The sequence below is a fragment of the Durio zibethinus genome, chromosome 11 (genome assembly GCF_047325235.1).
Source record: "Durio zibethinus cultivar Kanyao isolate XHJ-2024 chromosome 11, ASM4732523v1, whole genome shotgun sequence".
In the NCBI taxonomy this organism is placed as follows: domain Eukaryota; kingdom Viridiplantae; phylum Streptophyta; class Magnoliopsida; order Malvales; family Malvaceae; genus Durio; species Durio zibethinus.
Genome location: NC_143172.1, coordinates 9101897 through 9120286, shown reverse-complemented (window position 1 = coordinate 9120286; position 18390 = coordinate 9101897). Strand labels below are relative to the sequence as shown.

Here is an 18390-nt window from a genome sequence, read left to right as displayed (position 1 = left end):
AAAATTTGAGTTTGTGAGTGCGGTTATGTGTAAGGAAAAATTAATAGACCTATCGCGCCCGTTTTAAAAACATATTAACTAATCATATGTTATCTTTTCATGTTGATATAAAATGGCCTTAATTTAAATATTCAAAATAATTCCCTTAATTTCACTTATTTTTCCAAAATCTTTTTCTTTTTTTTTAGGAAAAAACCTTTTGTTTAAGACAAATGAAAGTATTTAGTTTCGAAATATTTTCTAAATTCTCTAATATCCAAGCAAAATTTCAAAGAACATTCCTCAACTTGAGACTCTCATAAATACTCCTCAAAATTTAGTGTAATATTACTTTATTAAGAAGCCCTCCAATATTTATATAGGGCTCTAAGAATTATTTTTACTTCGAAATATTAATTTTTATTTCTAAAAAGAAATTTTCAAAAATAACAATTTATTACTTTATATTTCTTTTGACAATAATAAAATACAACCAATTTAATTCATCTTATAAATCTTTAATTTTACCTCTTTCTATTTTCATCTTTTATCATTTATTTCAAAAAACATTTAGTGATAAAAGAAATTTTACTTATTGTCATTTAATTTTGTGTTGAAAACTTTTCTTTAATTCTCCAATATTTGAGCAGAATTTAAGAAAATTAATCATTTACTTAAACAAATTTTGAAGATTAATTTTGGTAAAAACAAAAATGATATTCCTTAAAAGAATATGATTTGAATTCCCACGATGTAGGTCAAGTTTCTAAAGTTTTTTTATTTAAAAGGATATTTTTAAAAATTTTTTATTTTGTCACTTCATATTTATTATTAATGCATAAAATCATTTATGATAATACAAGTGTAAATAAAATGATACATGTAATTATATTTTTTTAAATAGATCTTTATTTAGGATGAAAATAGTATTTATTGTATTAAAATATTTATTTATTCTTATTTATTTATTATTTTTTAACTCTCAAATATATAGGTGAAATTAAGAAATTAATTTTCATTTGAGATATATATAGAAATTAAAAAAAAAAGGATAATATTTTTTTATGAAAAATAATTACATAAATTCTCTTATATTTAGGTATGATTTTAAAAATTATATTTCATTTAAAAATATTATCTCTTACTTTATTTTCTTTAAAATAATTTTATTGGCTTTTCTTAAAAATATCAATTTATTTTTATATTAATTTACTATTTATTTATTTATTTATTTGCATAAAAATAAGACATTAGAACACAAATAAATATTGAAGCAAATGATTCATGGAGGATGAAGAAATTTATCCAACAAGCCTTTCGGCTTGAGGCCCAATCCACCAGGTCAAAGTCTTTTGGGCCTTGGGAGCACAAGTTGAAGCGGGCCGGTCTTTTTCACGAGTTGGGCGGGGCTAGTAAACAAGGTCGGATCAACAGATTTTTTATTTGGGACTCACTGTAAAACCAAAGGTTTTTTGAAAATCATTTCCTACTCTTAAATGAAGAAAAAAAAAAGAAAAGAAAAAACTTCTCATCTTAAAAAATATCTCCAAAACTGACCGACCCCTTTTAAAACAACCCAGATTCCGGCAGCTGTGCGGCCGCGCTGGACACCGCATTCCCCCACCGGTCGCTGGCGACCGACGCCGTTTGGCCTCCAAAAAACGCTCAAATGAAGCTTTCTTCTTCCTCTTTCCACTTTCTAGCTGATTTTGTACGAAGCTAAACGGTTTGTCCTAGATCTGGGATCAAAACCGGCGATTTCAACCTAAAAACCTTATCTTCGCTGCTCCAATGGCTACCACTTCTTAATATGTTCTTTCGTTTCCCAAGATCTTCCTCTCCACAAAAAATAAAGCTCCAAAACCTTCTAAAACCGTCAAAACCAAAGCTCCCCTCCTTTCGTTTATGTGATTTCATTTTTTTGTCGTTGTCGCTACTGTTCCCAAGAAGGGATGTGGTTTATTGTTTGTGTTTTTTTTTGTGGTTGTTAATGGCAGGGGGGGTAATCTTGGTTCGGTGTGGTTACTGGGACTTTCTGGGGGTATGGGGTAGGTATCGGCGTGGGCTGTCAGTGTGGTTTTGGCTCTGGCAGGAGATGTTTTCGGATGTGGGTGATTTCAACTAGTAGCTTTGGCTAGAAGCAGAGGGTGGTAAATTGGTGTCGTGGGGGTTGGTTTCAGTGGTGGTCGAATGGGTTTAGGGATTGTTTGAGTGGTTGTTGGTAAAGGTCTCAGTCTTGAATTTTGGTGTTGGGGATGGTAAGAATCGCAAACCATGGGGAGGAGTGGAGGCTAATGTAGCGGTGGCCGAATGAAATTCGGTGCTGGGACTAGTAGGAACCACACAACGTGAGGGTAGTGGAGGCTGATGTAGTGGTGGCCGAATGTGTTGGTTGTGGTGGATTGGTGGTGAAAGCTGGTGATAGTAAGAGATTCTTTGGCAGTTTTATATACCCATTGGCATCACTGGAAGGATCAGAAAGGAAAGGGAGATGCTGTGTAAGAAGAGGTTGCTTGGCAAAGTAAGCTGGCAGTAGGAGGGCAGGCAGCGTGCAGAGTGGCAATCGTACAAAGCACAATCCTCCAGCTTTTTTTTCTTCATTTTTTGGATTTTTAAATTAATTCAATTTTAATAATAAATTTGAGTTTCAAGAGAATTTTGAATTTTACATTTACACTTTGGATTTTTAAGCGTCTTTATTGGGTATTCTTATAAAATGATTTGAACATTATTAATAAGTTGTTAGTTTAATCGATTAAAATTATCTTTTTTTATGAAAAAATTTTGAGTTCGAATCTTATCGATAATTATTTATTGAAATTATTTCGAATACACGATTTACAATAATTTATTTTAATTTGTCAGATACGATAAAGATTCAATAATTTATTTATTTTTAATTTTTTTTTTTAAAAGAACATGATTAATTTTAAAAAAATTTAAGTACAGTGATCAAATTAAAGCGTTCAAATTAAATAAATATAAAAAATGAGCAAATTCGAATCATTTATGATAAAATAAAATGTTTAGACTAACTTGTTACAAATTATTAATTACTAGTATAATTATTTATTTAATTAAGTCTTAAGGAGCACCAAGGAAAGGAAGTAACCCATTTTAATTAAGAGAGTCAGGAACACATTTGGTCGAAGACCGTGTATGGTTTATAGTAATCCATTATCCTATGAATAGTTAGAGCCCATTTGCTGTACTATACGAAAAAGGCTTTTAGTATTGGAGGACTAAGGGCCTAAATCCATTCTATATTGAATGTATAAATCCTATCCTATTATTCTATCATTGTACAAAATTTAAAGAGAAGATGCTAATCATATCCTCATAATCCTTCGTTCAGTTTGTTTTAATGTGTTGTACTTGTATAAGGATAACTGACCTGGCCATTCTCACGTCCATTTTTCATTTTTCATTAGTTTTTGATTTTGGAGAACAGAGGTATTTTTTATTTTTATACTTTTGAAAAATAAAAAATGAAAACATATTTGATAATTAAAAATAAAAATAAAATCAAATGTAAAAAAATATTTTCAATTATGAAAATAAACAATGGTCATTACTTCTTTTTTTTTAATGTTTTGCAAGTTAAGAATCCCCCTGCCATATTTGAATATTTTAAATGTTATTGATGGATGAATATATTTAAATATTTATAATTACATGCATTAATAACATAACTACTTTTTCTATGTTTTTAGAAAATAATTTTTTTGTTCACCAAATATATTTGTTAGAAAACAAAAAATAAAAAAACAAAAACTATTTTTTAAAAAATAAAAAAATGAAAACTAAATAATTTCTCAAACTAAAAAGAGTTAAGAAAACAAAATGCGTTTCATTACTACAAAATGACAATAAAGAATTAAAAAAAAATCTTTTTTATGTTATTGTAAGGGGCATTTTTATATTTAAAAAGTATTTTGGTCATCTTTCTTTATAAGAAGCTGTTAATAGATAGTTAGGGGTAGTTCAGACTTTTTGACTAAGCTACATATTACAATGCCACGTCAACTCAGCCACTTCACCAATTTGCCTAGCGAACCCACCTTAATGTTGACTTATTACCCTCTGAGTGGACAATCAATGTCCAGTTTAGCTTGGCCGCCTTAGGTCACCTCTGACTTAAGAACTAACCTTAGGCAACCTAAACTGTTCAGAACTCCTCACTTTTCAACTATAAATAGGGGTATTTTGGTAACATTCAAAAAGTCTAAAATTCCCATACTTACCCATCTTTTTTCTTTTTTCTATACACCCAAGCTAGCCAACTAGATAGACTTGCATAAGTAAGCTCTACAATGAAGTAGCTTTTAGTTCTAAACCAATAACTTCAATCCCTTACAGAAATGATCCAAAGCCTACCATCCCCTATAGACCTCTAAAGTACTTAACCTGATCACCTCTAGAAGAGTACTTACAGAAAAATAGCCAAGCTATGACAACGCTAAGGCTTTCTTAGCCTCAAACGAAAAAGAGCAACCTATCACCCTAATCAGCCACTACCACACTAATCTTTGTACACAAGCCACGATCTAACAGCCTAAACCAATTGCCACTAAGCCTCAACCAAACAAGGACCTTGAAGCTTGGATGATGGCTGTGGAAAAAGAGATGAAAGGATAAGCTATAACATTCAAGGATGAGCTCAAATTTTTAGAGACCTTGCACTTTATTGAGGAAATCGATAAGATCATAGCCCCCAAAAAGGTTCAAGATGTTGACTTTGAGACCTATGATGGTATTATTAACCTTTTTTATCATTTAAGCCTTTATCAAACTAATATGATGCTGTAAAAAGTAGATGAGGCTTTTATATGTAAAGGGTAGCTACAACACTCAGAGGACCAACTTGGTCTTGGTATTGTAGTCTAAAACGAAGGTTAATCACCACATTTAATGAGCTTAGCCATTCTTTTTTATTTCGATTTGTTACAGTAAAAAAATAAAAAAAATTCATTTAACTTAATGTCAATCCACCAAGATAAAAATAAGTCTTTAAAAGACTACATCATGCATTTTAACACAGCCTTTTAAGTAAAAGATTTAGAGCAAAATTGCTATAGTTGCCCCCTTGACCAGTGGAATCAGTGATAGAGAGTACTATTTAAAACTTACACTGTCCCTAAAATCACCAAAGACACTAGTTAACATGCTATTTGTCATAAAAAAATACATCAATGTTGAAGTAACAATGAAAAGCTAAGATAAGAGGGACTCATCCTTACTCATCGACCTAAAGAAAGGAAAAAAAATATGCGATCTTCCTTTAAAGAGAGAAACGACAAGGGTATCTTAAGACCAGGAGCTTGGGTAGATAAAAAAACTACATTACACTGAATACCTTTAGAGAGAGGATTTTGATGCACATAAAAAGGGGCTCTGAGCTCAGATGGCCAAAACTACTAGGCATAACACCTATCAAGATCCTACAAAGAGATGTATTTTCTATAGAGACATCGACCATAATATTGAAGATTACGTCAAACTAAAAAATGAAATAGAGAGCTTGATCAAAATAGGCCATTTAGGTAAATTTATAGACCAAGCAAGGTAAGGTCATGACAATCAAATTTCAGAAGGGTTAATAAAAGAGAAATGGTACAAAAAAATCAAGAGAATAGATAAGAAAGAAATAGAGGTGGTGATTAAAGGTAAGAGTAGGAAGATAAAGGTTGAGCTATAAACAATAAGCCCTTTTACGGGCATTATTAATTTTATAATTGAAGGTAGCTCTACTTTGGCCAAAAGGAAATATGACCAAGGAATAGTAATGGCCATAGGGTCCTCAGCTAAAAAAGATAAAAATAAAAAAGACAAGCCAATTTCCTTCAACTTAGGAGATCTAGAAGGGATTCAATTCCCACATAATGATGCAATAGTGGTCACTGCTATGGTATACAATCACATGATGAGAAAGATCTTATTTTATAGTGGGAGCTCAATGAATGTGCTATATTATGCCACAATGCTAAGGATGGGTATGAAAGAAAAAATGTTAAAGTCATTCACTACTATATTGATCAGTTTTGGAAATGAACAAGTGTCACTAAAGGGAACCATTAAGCTACCAATCACATTAGGCACTAAGCCAAGAAGCATCACCTCAATTATAAAATTTATGGTAGTGGATGTTCCCTCTGCATTCAACATGATCATAGGCCAACTTAGCTGGTATGTTATAAGATTGATTGGCTCAACTCTTAATCTAAATATCAAATTTCCAATGCCAAATGGAGTTGGAGAGGTTAAGAGACCAGTCCATGGCATAGTAGTGTTATGTGACAACGATGAAAGGTAGGACTAGGAAGCAAACTAATAGTTCGACCAAAGCCAAAGAACTAAAAAAAGACATATATAATTAGGGTGAAGGCCAAGGAAGTTGAAAAAGTAAAGTAAGATAGCCTTGGTAAGAAGTAACATTAAATTGAAAAGAAAAAAAAGCACTCTTAAGCTGCTTTGAGCTTTTAAGCTCCATAATTGTACATGCTATAATAGTTTTACAATTTTTGAATGATCTTACAAAGGTTGAGCTTTTAAGTCGGCATATATACATGTCAATAGAACTGAGATCTTAAGTCGATTAAAGAAATACAAATCTATATTTTGTTTAACTTTTCTTTTCTATTGCGTACTATATAGCTAATAGCAAATCAACTAATAGTTACGTTGAGATTCATTCTTCTTGTAAGAAACAGTCCCTACCTAACTGAACAAAAAAAAATTATTAATCAACGATTCGAGGTTGATAATAATAAACCAAAATCAGTAAAGGACCTCATCTCTGTGCCATTCTAAGAGAATAATTTAAAAAAATACATGTAAATAGGGGCAAAACTCAATCACAAAAAATAATTAATCCAACTCTTAAGAAATAACACCAACCTATTTATCTAAACTCTATATGATATATTGAGGATATATCCTGAGGTGATGGTTCATCGACTACACACATATTTGAACATGAAACTAGTTCGACAAAAGAATAAGACTTTCATTTTATAAAGGTAAAAGGTTCTAAAAGGTAATAGAGTAAGAGGTCAACAAATTGTTAAATGAAGGCTTTATTAGGAAGGTGTACTTGTCACTAGTCGAGACTTAAGCTCTGACCCGCGCTGCCCCAAGACCTGAGTATGCACTCATCTGACGTCCCAAATCAGCCTACCTACCACGGTTTACACCCTTGTGAGGTATTGTTCGCTTTGGCCTCCATGGCCTCACTGTTTTATCTTATAAAAGGTGCCTCACAAGGTAGAGGTGGTGTGAACTCTTATATACCCCGGTGATTTTCTTTTTATATTTGATGTGAAATTCAGGACTTCTCTTTAAGTTCATGATATTCTCTCTCATCCAACCTCGTTACGCCCTTGTCACAGAGGCTAGCCACTCTGCCTACCTCTCTCGAGGCGCTTGACGTGGATCGAATAGTTTAGGGCTGGCTTTGATACTAATTGTCACCGGCTCTAACCTTAGACTCAGAATCCATACGACCTTAGGCTTGGAATCACCTCATTCTAGCCTAAGTCAACCTAAAACACAAGTGTATGGGTACTAGAACAATGTAAAAGGCAAAATGCGTAAGTTTGAGAGAAATAAAAGTACAAGAAAATTACTAAAAATATGCTCTGTATTATTGAAATAAAAATGTGTATCTTGTCATGGGTCGAGACTTAAGCTCTGACTTGCATGGCTCCAGGACCTGGGTATACACTCATCATTTATCTTAGATCAGCCTACCCGTCACGGTTCACACCATTACGAGGTATTGTTCGCTCTAACTCCTCTGGCCTTATTATTTTATCTTACAAAAGTACCTCACAAGACAGATGTGGTGTGAACCCTTATATACCCCAGTGACCTTCTTTTTATATTCGATGTGGGATTCAAGACTTCTCCTTAGGTTTGTGATATTTTCCCCTACCCAACCTCATGACGCCCTCGTCATGGAGCCACCCTCCCTACCTCACTCAAGGCGCTTGACATAGATCGAACGATTTAGGGCTGGTATTGATACCACTTGTCATGGGTTGAAACTTAAAGTCTAACCCGCATGGCTCTAAAACCCGGGCATCCACTCATCCAGTATCACAAATCAGTTTATCTACCACGATTCACACTTTTGTGAGGTATTATCTACTCTGGCCCTCTTGACCTTACGATTTTATCCTACAAAAGGTGTCTTACAAGGAAGAGATGGTATGAACCCTTTTATACTCTAGTGACCCTCCTTTTATGTCTGATGTAAGATTCAAGACTCCTCCTTAGGCCCGTGACATTCTCTCTCACCTAACCTCATGATGTTCTCGTCACGAAGCCTAGCCACCTTGCCTACCTTCCTCGAGGTGCTTGGCGTGGATCGAACAATTTAAGGCTGGCTCTGATACCACTTGTCATGGATTGAGACTTAAGCTCCAACCCGCACGGGTCCAGGACCCGAGCATGCACTCATCCGATTTCCTAAATCAGCCTACCTGCCATGATTCACACCCTTGTGTGATATTTCTGCTCTAGCTCCCTTAGCCTCATAGTTTTATCCTACAAAAGGTGCCTTACAAGACAGAGGTGGTGTGAACCCTTATATACCCCAATGACTTTTCTTTTATATTCAATATAGGATTCAGGACTCCTCCTTAGGTCTATGATATACTATCATGACCGGATTGCCAATGTTATAATGGTAAAAAAACACAGTAAAAAATTTAGAATTTGCATAGACTTTACCAATTTTTACTAAAAAATAGTTTTTCATTACCTAACATAAATTGACTGGTTGACGACAGTGCCAAGCATGGCCTATTTAACTTTATGAATGCTTATTCTGGCTATAACCAAATCAAAATGTTGAAAAAAGATGAATAAAAAAAAGCCTTCATCATTGAGAAATGGCTGTATTACTATAAAATAATGTTCGTTGGTTTAAAGAATGCTAGGGCAACTTACCATTGGTTCATAAAGTCTTCAAGGATTAGATTGATCGAAATGTTGATGTATATATAGACAAAATGATTGTGAAGAGCAAGAGCTTAGTCGAGTATCTCACTAATCTAGAGGAGACCTTCAATACCCTTAGAAGATATAATATGATGCTCAATCTGAGAAAATACGCTTTTGGAGTCACGTCAAGAAAATTTTTTGGCTACATGATCCATAAAAAGGGAATAGAGGCAAATCTTGAAAAAGTTCAAGCTATCCTTAACATGAAAGTACCAATCGTAATTAAAGAGGTATAGAGATTAACAAGAAAAATTGTTGCCTTAAGTAGATTCATGTCCAGATCAACAGATCAGTGCCTGTCATTCTTTAAAATTTTTAAAAATATTTTAGACTTTAAATGGACACCTCAGTGCAAAAAAGCTTTTGAAAAGCCCAAACAATTTCTTTCCTCTCTACCTATCCTCTCTAAGCTGAGACCCGATGGGTGTCGTACTTATACCTAACTGCAGCCAACTAGGTTTATAGCTTCGTATTAGTCAAATAAGAGCAAGAAAGATAGGGGCCTATATATTTTATAAACAAAGTCTTGATAAGGTCTAAAATGAATTGCTTTAGGATAGAGAAATGCCATTGTCACGTCAGCCAAGAAGTTTAGGTCATATTTTCAAACTAACAAAATCAACATCTTGACTAACTAACCATTCAAGCAATTTTATAAAAATCATAATTATCAGGCAAATTGAACGAATGAATAGTAAAGCTCAATGAATATGACCTAGACATACTTCATAGGTAGGCTTTAAAATCACAAATACTAGTGGACTTTGTCACCGAATGCACCTCAACCTTAGCTGATGAACAAATCAAAGTGGCTGAGAAAATAAGAGAAGAAGAAAATGGAAATTTTTTATGGATGGGTCGACCACTAATCAGAGAAGTAGGGTAGGCAATTTTGATCAGTCTAAAAACTATAGTTTCAGTATGCTTTGAAGTTTGGATTTAAAGCCTCAAATAATGAGATTGAATATAAGGCACTAATTGCTGGCTTAAGACTAGCTTCCGAGTTGAATGTGAAGAACATTGTTGTGTATAACGACTCTTAACTAGTTGTCTACCAAATAAATGAAAAATTTAAAGCCCAAGAAAAAGGAAGAAAAAAGCACAAAGGTAAAGTATTAGCATATTTGAGTACATTCGTAAATGCTAATATAAGAAAAATACTGAGATTAAAAAATACATTGCTCAATTCACTATTTAAAATGGCATCGGGAATAATGATCAATAGCTCAACTCATGTTCTAGTAAAAGAGTTAGCAAAAAAGAGTATTAATGAGAAATCGATCAACCAAATAAAAAAAAAAGAGTCATGGGTGATACTAATAAAAGGCTACCTGACAATTGGTAAACCTTTTGAAAACAAAATCTGAGCTACACCATGATCAATAAGAGACTATACAGAAGATCATTTAGTTTACTCTACCCAATATGTGTATATTAAGAGGAGGCAAACTTTGTACTTAGAGAAATCCATGAGGGGATATATAGCAATCACCTCGGACCTCGATCATTGGCTTACAAGGTTCTTAGACAAGGGTATTATTGGTCGACCATAAGGAAAGATGCAATCGACCTAGTGAAGAGATGTGATAAGTGCTAGAGATTTACACACATACAACACTTACCATCAACTGAGCTAGTTCCCATCATCAGTCCTTGGCCTTTCATGCAATGGGGAATGGATGTCCTCGGTCCCTCCAACGCAGTCTTGGGTAGAGAAGATTTGTGTTGGTAGTAGTTAACTATTTCACCAAATGGCTTGAAGTCGAGGCCTTAGCTACCATAGCTAAAGTTTAGGTGAAAAAGTTTGTATAGATGAACATAGTTTGTAGATTTGGCCTACCTTGGTCCATAATAATAGATAATGGGAAGTAGTTTGATAATCTGAGGATCAAAGAATGATGCTCTAATCTTAGAATTGATTTGAGATTCACTTTGGTCACACATCTCCCAATGGCCAAGCTAAGGCAGCCGATAAAACCATACTTGAATCCTTTAAGAAGCGATTAGATGAAGCTACAAGCAAGTGAGTTGATGAGCTACCTAAAGTATTGTGGGCCCTTAGGATGACTACAAAAGTTCCTACTAATTGAGTAAACTCTGCAAGTGCATAAACCATACAAGTAATAATAGTGACATTCGCTTAAGATATCATCCCATAAATATTAGGTAAACAAATTCCTAAGCTAAATACCTATTATCCCCATATCTTTCTAAAGTTGGCTCAATCAAACAAAGAAAAACATGGCATTAAACTAACTAAAAAAATAAAATCAACCAAAGTATGTAACACAAGTATAGTATGGTGTAAAATTGCAAAATGTAAACTAAGTAAAATAAAGTGCAAAAATAGTAGGTGAATTGAAATGCAATGAACTAAACATGATTTAAAGTAAAAACAGATTTTAAGTGCAAGCAATAAAAAAAATTGCAAAATCTAAGTTAGAACATGAAAATTGAAAGTATAGCAAAATCTAGAAACTAGAATTTCAAACTAAAAATTTGGATTTAATTCATGTAAAATTAAATGAATATGAACTGAAAATTGACAGTACTTTCAAGGAACAACATGAGAAACTAAATTGGAGAACAAAAATTGGAAAGAATTACAAGAATCAACAAGTAAAAGTGCAAAACAGAAACTGATTTCAGCTCATTAACTACTGATTCAATGGAGAAAAATTTAGATCTGGAATTTTTTAGAGAGAGTGAACTTGAACTGAGCTAAGGTAAGCTAAATCAACAAGTTTAATACAAAATAAAACAAAAAATTGGCGGCAAAATAAGAAAAAAAATAGCTCAACAAACTAAGAATCCAAACAGTGTGTAAATAAGCAGAAAACAGAGCATGATCAACAAAATTAATCCAAACAGCCATAAAAAACATGAAAAAAATTGAAAAAAAATGAAAATAAGCAAGATAACATGTAAATATAAGAGATCAAAGGTTTAAAGGAGCAAACAAATTGCCTAGAAGAGAGAAGAACCAAGCTCTAACTTGAATTGCACACCTAATATTCACTGCCTCTAGGATTTTAACCTCAACTTGCAAGAATTAACTGTATTGATTGGGAATGAATTTGATACTCATTTTTTATATGTTGACGCCTAATGATTTAAAAGTTGTCAAAAAAAATTGGAGCAAAAACAAGTAAGAAATGATTGAGTTCTAATTAAAACATTGCAACGAGGTAAAGTGCCAAAATGCAAAAACAGATTTGAGATCAGCAAGAAAACTTGAAGATTTCAGCTGGAAATCCACCAAATTTGCAAATTTAATTGCCAAAATCGTAAAGAAAACTGAAAAATATTTGAGGAAATGTAAAAGTTAAATCAAAATCAATAGAAAAACATAAAGATCAAGGGTTGTTTTGTTGCTAAGAAAGTAAAATGCAGTAAAGGAAAGTGCAAAAATTGAAGAACAAGAAAAATAAAAGTCTTCCTAAAATGGTTAGCTCCACTCCTATTTATAGGCAGGTGAGTAGTAAATGAAGCCCCAAAAAATCTCTTCAAAATATCTACAATGAGGTGAGCTTCTAGAGACTTCTTTCCTCTTTGCTTCTGCACTTGGTGCATGGTTGTTTGGCTTTAAAACTCTTCATTGGTTTGCAAACTTCTCTTCATGCATTTTTGTCATGCCGAAATATCCACTTTATAGCCAATAGGAGCTCTCCAAAGTGCCATATCATCACTTATTGAAGTCTTCCTTTGAATGCCAAAATGTGATGCCCAATTCTCATGCAAATGAAGGTTGCATTCCATGCCACTAGTGCAACATCTTTTCTTTATTAAGCCTCTTGCATGCATCTATACTTTCATTTTTGGCTACAAAAAAAATTCAAGTATTCCATGAGAAAATTTAACAATAATAAGCACTAGAAAAATGCTAGAAATAATGCTAAAAAATTAATGAAGGAAAGGTTCAAGAAAACTCCCTTAAAAGCAATCTAGCTTAATGACACTAGTTTTAGGCCATTTTCACAATTTGCACAAAAAATCCTCCAAAATGTATCCAAATTGACCAAAATTCGTCATTTTCTCAATTTTTACCTACACATGAGCAAAAATTTCATTTAAGAATATTTTTGTCATAATTTGCAAGGAACAAGCCAAAATATAAGAAAGATTGCATTAAAAATAAGCATAAAAAAGTTAAAATTTTAGTGCAATCAAAACCCCAAACTTAAGTTTTCACTTGTCCTCAAACACAACAAGATTAAGTAAGAATCATCATGTACTCTCAATGCTTCATTAAACATGAAAGCCTCATAGATTGATCAATGGATATAACTAAAGTAAAATCATGAATGAGTGCTACTATACAAGAATCTAGCTAGGCTAAGATCACTCCTAACTATGGTTCCACAAGTAAGCAACACCTCTCACATATCCTTGCATGAAATCTAGTAATGTTACACAAAACATAAAGCATTAATAACAAGGATCAATAAAGCGCTCATGTTCCATAAGCTTGTTTATTACATCTCTCTCCACTAATATAGATAAACATATGACCAAGGATCATTTAGGACTTTCATAAGCTTGCAATGTAAGGCTAGGATCAAGGTATGATAAAAGTCATTTAGGCTCAAGTACCCTAACAATGCAACATATGTCAAGGATCATTCATCATTGAGCTCTCAAGGTAGAAAATGGCTCATAAACTTGATTAATGAATCACCTCCCAAACTTTGATTTTGCCAAATTTTCTTTATTTTCTTATTCTTTTTTTTTCCTTTTTCACCACTTTATTGTTTTTGTTTTTCTTCTTTCTTTTTTTTTTTTTTTCAATTTTCCATTCTCTTTCAAAGCTCTACCCTTCCTCCCTACTAATGCATAACTCACAAATGGTGCATGAATGTCCTAATGCATATAGGGCAAAAGATCAAAAAGATAAGAAATATATAAAATAAGGCTATAAGCTTGTAATGTGGTTTCAAAACAAAGAAAAGGTATCGTAGGGCTCAAATGGGATAACTATGGGAATATTATATCAAGGATGGCTCAAAAGGCTCAAATGATCCAAAGATGACCTATACATGTCCCTAATCATGTGTCCTCTAGGATTTCACCTTGAGAAATGATTAAAACAAATTCCAGAATCATGAAACACAACTCTAAAGACTAATGCAAAAAAATCTCATACTCACATAATCATTACTAGATAAAAAATGTAATTCAATGTTTAAGATATCATTCATAAATGAATACCATATTCAAGAATTCACTAAACGTAAGTATCATCTCATATTTCACTCCTATTCAATCTTTTTCTAAAGCTATATTCATTCTCAATTTCTACCTATCATTGGCTTCATGAAAAACTAATCAAAGAAAGCATAATAATCATTCAAGCTACCACCACTCAAGCTCAATTTTAAGGCAAAATTCAAGAAAAATTCAAAAGAATTTTTTAAAATTTGAACAATTTTCTCATACCTCCAAACTTAAACAACATATTGTTCTTAATGTGTAAGTATGAATAAATAAAGCACAAAATAGAGTAATAAAGAAACTCCCTTATCATCATGAAGGCATGGTGACCGAATCATCCATCCAAGCTTTGGCCAAACTAGTGCTTCCTATTAAGCTCTTATTCATCCTACAAAACAAAAAAACAACTATACATAAAAAAAACTACATCAATATGTACAAGAAAAGATAAGCAAAACATGAAAATCACAAAATAAGTAAATGAACAAAACATGAAATGTAAAGCTCGGGTTACCTCTCCCAAGAAACATTTTATTTAAAGTAAAAAACTGGACTATCAGAACAAACTTAACCCTATAGGTTCATAGTAATCACTCCATACTTAATTCCTGGATCGAACCATTTCAAGACCTCTTTCTTTACCATTTATCACAAATATGGTCTAATGGTGGATAATGTGAGAAAGCAAAAGTAGCTATAAACTTTTCAAGAAAACCTTCAACCTCAACCTAGAAGGACTAAGGTAAGTGGGTTTTGGTTTTGGCATCCAGTCAATCGATCTATCATCAACATAAACTATATCATATCCATATCCTTATTTCTAAAAAAATTATAATAGGTATGATTAAATTGAAAGTGCTTAAAGACTGGTAAATCAACTAAAAAGGATATGCCATCAATAACAACTAAACCATTACCCCCAAACTTTGCAGGACTCTGATAATTATCATCAAAATAAAGTGTTTCATAATCTAGTGAATCTAAATATGAAAGTCTAATCATTTTACGGAGAGTGTCAGGATCAACTGAAGGCTTACCACTGAAAGATAGTGCAAATCAAAAAGTAAAAGCTATCAATATCTCACCATTATCCTCACTCAAATCCATGTCTTTTACTTTTTCGATTACACAAGAGTCCTCAAAATATGAAACAAGGAGCTCCAGGTGTAAAACATCATGAATCACTTCACCAAATACCTTTACTCTCAAGCATTCAATAGAATAACTAGAGAATGGTAAAGCCTTAAAAACATGAAAAGTAACATTCTCATCTTGAACTCACGTGGTCAATTCTCTTTTTTGCACATCAATCAAAGCCTTAGCACTAGCTAAAAAAGGTTTCCCTAAAATAATCAAGATTTCACGATCCCTTTCCATCTCTAGAACCATAAAGTTAGTAAGTAAAATGAATTTTTCTACCTTAATCAAGACATCCTCCACAATCCCTCTAGGGTATTTTAGTGACCTATCAGCCAACTACAGAGTAACTAAGGTGGTTTTAGCCTTTCTTATGCCTAATCTCTGAAAAATAGACTAAAGCATTAAGTTAATGCTAACACCTAGGTTACACAAGGCACTATCAAAAGATATACTATCTATAGTACATGAAATGGTAAAGCTACTAAGATCTTTAAGCTTCATAGGCAATCCTTTTTGAATAACAAATTTGCACTCATAAGTGAGTGCAACTGTCTCATAATCTTCAAATATTCTTTTTCGAGAGATAATGTCTTTCATGAATTTTGCATAGGTAGATATTTGCTTAAATGCAATTATAAATGAGATATTAACGTGCAAAGTTTTAAACACTTTAAAAAATTTAGAGAATTGCTTCTCCTTCTTCTACTTTTTAAACATCTGAGAGAAAGAAATATAAAGTCTAGGTGACTTAACTTTAGAAGGAGCAGGCTTAGATGAACTTCGTAAAGCACTATCTAATGGTGTTTATGGTAATTGGGTATGAATAAGGACTACACCTTCATCTTTCCTCTTTTTACCTTTTTTTTTTTATCTTGAGCTAGGTCTCTATTAGGCTTATCATCATTAGACTCCTTATTTGCCACATCCTAAGAAGCTATCGAGCCCTGGCCACTAGCTAACTGCTTTTCACTCTTAAGTGTGATTATCTTACAATGCTTTTTCTCTTTCTTCTTAGGGTTAAGCTTTACGTTACTAGGTAAGGTGTCTTGTGGTTAGGTACTAAGAAGGGTCGCTAATTGACTAATCTAGGTTTCTAAGTTTTTTATAGACGTGGATTGGTTTTGAAACATAATATTTTAGTTTTGCATGAATGAAGTCTGAGCCTAAATAAAAAAGTTTAAAAAATCTTCGACCAAGGTCTTCTTCTCTAAGAGTGGTATAGATGGATATGAAGGTATGTGCTGTAGGTGTTACTACTACTGATATGATGGCTGCTAGAAACCCAAAAGGTAAGATGGTCTACTATATTGAGACTACTATGGTTCTTGATAGATTGGATAAATTGAACTAAGTTATTCCTCCAACTGGGCCATATGTGAGAACATAAAAGTTTTTTGGTTACCTAACGGTATGTCTTAAATAATAGATACTCTATGGATGGGTGCTTGGACATGACTACCTCGAGTGTCTTAACCCATATACATCACACATAGCTAAGAAACTATGGGTATGAGTAAACCTAAAATGACTAGGACTTGACTCTGAGGGTGTAACCTCACTATGTAAAGACTTTATAAATTTGGCTAGACAATTTGCCTTAGCACTAATCACTATAAACTTACTAATCTCATACACCCCTAAAGCTTTCTTCAAATATTGTCTCTTATTAAACGATTGACAATTATTAATCACCATATCTTCAATAAGCTTATGCTATGTTAGAAGTCTTACTCATCAAAATACCTTCATATGCAACATCTAAAAATGTCCTAGTGTTGGCACTAATCCATTATATAAAATCTGAATTTTTAGCCATTTCGATAATCTATCATGTGGACACTGGCTCAGGAGCTCCTTGTATTTTTTTTATGCCTTATACAAGATCTCCGAGACATGCTGGGAAATGTAGCAATCTCATTATGAAGCTTAGCCATCTTGGCCGAAGGAAAAAAATTAGCCATAAATTTTTACACTAAATTATCCCAAGTGATGATGAAATCTGGTGGCATTGAGGTTAACCAACTCTTGGTTCTATCTCTAAGAGAAAATGGAAATAATCTAAGTTTTATGGCATCTTTAGTAACATCATTCTTTTTAAATGTATCACAAATCTCTAAAAAATCCCAAAGATGAGCATTAGAATCTTCACTCGAATGACCATTAAATTGCACTGATTGTTATATCATTAGGATAAACACAGGTTTAATCTCAAAGTTATTGGCTTGAATCATTAGCCTCCTAATATTAGGTTGAAAACCATGAAGATTGGGCACAACATAATCCTTAAGGACTCTAGTGTCTTGCTCGGCCCTAGTGATGGCAGGATCAATTTATCTTTCCCTCATAATCCTCTTATGAATAGCCTTAAGCTCAAGATCTAAAGGGATCAACTCATGATTCCTAACATAGTGCATATATGGGCCATAAGAACAATATATCTAATGAACCACTCTAAAAATGGAAACCTAAGTATGTACAACTAAGGAAGAAAAATGATCAACTAAGGGAATCTAGAATATGTACACCTAAAATCGAAAGAAGCCTAAGCTTGAGCCTAAGGTATGTAAACTAAAGGGAACTAATCTATAGAAAAGTATGGTGAAGGTTGATATTAACTTATGACTCTTAAATCTTAATTCCTTGCAACAACACTAAAAACTTGATTAGGTAAACTTTGTAAGTGTACAGGCAGTACAAGTAATAATAGTGACCTTTCAGTCAAGATATCATCCCATAGATATCAGGTAAAGAAATTTCTAAGCTAAATACATATTATCTCCATACCTTTCTAAAGTTGGCTTAATCAAACAAAGAAAAACATTAAACTAACTAAAAAAATAAAATCAACCAAAGCATGTAACACAAGTATAGTATGGTTTAAAATTGTAAAATGTAAACTATGTAAATAAAATAAAGTTAAAAAATAGTAGGTAAATCAAAATGCAATGAACTAAACATGATTTAAAGTAAAAACAGATTTGAAATGCAAGTAATAAAAAAATCGCCAAATCTAAGTTAGAACATGAAAATCGAAAGTGTAGCAAAATCTAAAAA

General features: G+C 32.9%; 1 non-coding gene across 1 annotated transcript; it reads left to right on the top strand.

Moving 5' to 3' along the window:
- Positions 1-17158: 17158 nt before the first annotated feature.
- On the top strand, positions 17159-17264 carry LOC149516034 (small nucleolar RNA R71). The gene has a single exon (XR_016346768.1). It is a non-coding gene; the product is annotated as a small nucleolar RNA R71 (small nucleolar RNA).
- The last annotated feature ends 1126 nt before the right edge of the window (positions 17265-18390 follow it).